The sequence below is a fragment of the Ornithorhynchus anatinus genome, chromosome 19 (genome assembly GCF_004115215.2).
Source record: "Ornithorhynchus anatinus isolate Pmale09 chromosome 19, mOrnAna1.pri.v4, whole genome shotgun sequence".
Lineage (NCBI taxonomy): Eukaryota > Metazoa > Chordata > Mammalia > Monotremata > Ornithorhynchidae > Ornithorhynchus > Ornithorhynchus anatinus.
Genome location: NC_041746.1, coordinates 24,914,701 through 24,917,492, shown reverse-complemented (window position 1 = coordinate 24,917,492; position 2,792 = coordinate 24,914,701). Strand labels below are relative to the sequence as shown.

Genomic DNA, 2,792 nt, shown 5'->3' with positions numbered 1-2,792 from the left:
AACATATGTGCCAGGCACTGTACTAAACACTGGGGTGGATACAAGCAAATTGGGTTGGACACAGTTCCTGTCTCACATGGGGCTTTCAGTCTCAATAACCATTTTACAGATGAGGTCACTGAGGCACAGAGAAGCTGAGTGACTTGCCCAAGGTCACACAGCAGACAAGTGGCAGAGCAGGCAATAGATCCCATGACCTTCTGACTCCCAGGCCTGTGCCATGCTGCTTCTCATACTGCTTCTAAAAGGATCCAGAAAAGCAGAGAAGGTGCGAACGCAAATACAGGAGTGTGGCCTCTCCGAGTCAAGGGACCTGGATTCTAATCCAGTCTCTACCACTCATCTGCTGTATGCTTGTCCTATAGATTGTAAGCGGGGAGCCTGTCTACCACCGTACTTTCTCAAGCTCTTAGTACAGTGCTCTGCACATAATAAGCACTCAGTAAATAAAATTTATTTGGACTAGTCACTTAACTTCTCTGGGCCTCAGTCTCCTCACCTTATAAAATGGGGATGAAATACCTGTTCTCCCTCCCCCTTGTGACTGTGAGCCTCATGTGGGACAGGGACTGTGTCCATTCATAGTAATTTATATGTCTCCCAGAGCTAAAACAGTGCTTGACACAGTGTAAGCAATTAACAAATACCAGAAAAATAATCATAATCTGATTTCATCACAACTGTCCCAGCATTTAAATACAGCGTTTAACACATAGTAAGGGCTTAACAAATATTATTATTAAAACCAGAAGAGTGCTGAAGCAGAAAAATTAAGATCAGTTTGTATTCTAAAGAGAGGAAGAAGGTTCACAGAGGCAGAGGAGGCCAAGAACTCAAATGATCTTAGAACAGAGCACAGCCTAATGGATCAACATGAGCAGATCACTGGTTATCTTGAAAAGTTAATGGAATCATTTCCCAAGCTCTGTTTCACAACAGTGCAGTTTTCTGAAGCTGAGATTGACCACGGTATTTGCCCAGACTGATCTATTATCCAGGGTTGCCCCTACACTCTAACACCAATCCTTGCCCTTTGTCTATTTCTGGAGATAAGCAGGATGGGAAAGAAAAAAAAAAATTAAAGGGGCAGGAATCCACAGGACTGACTGAGAAAGAAAAAAAGAAAGATGCCTATCTCCCTCCTAAATGGGAAATGAAGAGCTTTTGAACATTCCTACTCGGAAGAAAATAGACTTCATGAAAGCTGAGTGAGTCACCCAGCGCTTATTTATAGGAGAATACGCACAGCCTCGCTGATGGAGAAGAGAAGGCAGCCAATCAGGGCAAACTCTGACTCATGTCACTCATTCCTATTTCAGTCTTCCAAGAGCTACTGTTTCCTCGTCTGTTGAAAATGCCACCCCGGCCACTCCAGCTACCGGGGAAATGATTGGTTTCTTTTTCCAGTGGTTCCTGTTCTTCACCTTTAAAAAAACAAATGGTATTAGTTAAGCACTTACTATGTGCCAAGCTCTATTCTATCACAGGGGTTGATACAAGATTATCAGATTGAACACAGTCCCTGTCTCATAGGGAGCTCACAGTCTAGGTAGGAGGGAGTAGGATTTAATCCCCATTTTACTGATGAGGAAATGGAGGGGCAGAGAAGTTAAGTGACCTGTCCGAAGCCACACAGCAGACGAGTGGCAGAGTCGGAAATAGAACCCAGGTCCTCTGACTCCCAGGCTCGTGCTCTTTCCACTACTGCTTCTCATCGCCTCAGATGATGCCACAAACATTCAGTCGGTGTATCCAACAGAGGGCCAAAGAAGAACAGTCAGAAATGAGGTGGAAGTTGAGCCCTCTGAAATATTTGGACACCAAGAAGAGGGAGAAATGAAAATGGTTCTCCCCCATTTCAAAGCCTTGCTGAGGGTATATCTCCTCTGGGACGCCTTCCCTGACTGAGCCTTTCTCTTGTCTTCTCCCAATCCCTTCTGTGTTGCCTTGATTTGCCTCCTTTATTCATTCTCTCTTCCAATCCCACACCACTTTTGTACATTTCTGTAATTTATTTATATTAATGTCTGGTTTTCCCGCCATAGACTGTAAACTCACTGTGGGCAGGGAATGTGGCTTATAATATTGTACTTTCCCAAGTGCTTAGGGCAGAGCTCTGCACACAGTAAGTGCTCAATAAATATGATTGGCTGACTGAAAACGCCAGGCATCATAGGTAAGAAATGCAATTCTGCAGCAGGGGTATATCTTACCTGCAGATCCCAGCTCTGAACATTCCCCCTCCCTGATAAAATCTCAGCATCCCTAAATTATCACCCAACCCAAAACCCAGCCGGATTCTATATCAGCCACCTGTAGCCACAAGAAGACTGCTGGAATTTGTACCCGAGCCCTGTCATCTTTGAGACAGGCAGAAAACAAAATGACAGGGTCAGGGAGAAATTTTGGAGGGCTCAGTTTTTCAAGGGGATTTTCACTTTCCTGTGGAAAGTGGCTATTTTGGTGAAAGCCAAGGTTTTAAAAACATACCCGTTTGAGTCCACTTGAAGACTTCCCTTTCATCTGGAAAATAAAACAAAGAAGAAACAATCAGCAAACATGTTAAAGGATCCAGGGGGGAAGGTTTAATCTATGTAAACCATGTCAGGGATCACAGAGGTTAGGTCATGGCTGAGTATGGAACTTTTGTGGTGACTCACTGTGTTGGTTTTAGCAGGGGAAAGGATGTGGACTTTATAAATTGCCTTCTTTTAGTTGCCAAAAGGACACATATAGGGTTTTCCTTTCACTTCTGCCTTCCTGAAATGTCGAGACAAAAGCTACCCTATTTG

At 43.9% G+C, this 2,792-nt stretch overlaps 1 long non-coding RNA gene across 1 annotated transcript; it reads right to left on the bottom strand.

The window, feature by feature from the left end:
- Positions 1-1,243: 1,243 nt before the first annotated feature.
- Positions 1,244-2,525, bottom strand: LOC120639011. The gene is made up of 2 exons (XR_005661104.1): positions 2,491-2,525; positions 1,244-1,424 (listed from the first exon to the last, which is right to left on the bottom strand). It is a non-coding gene; the product is annotated as an uncharacterized LOC120639011 (long non-coding RNA).
- Between the last annotated feature and the right edge of the window lie 267 nt (positions 2,526-2,792).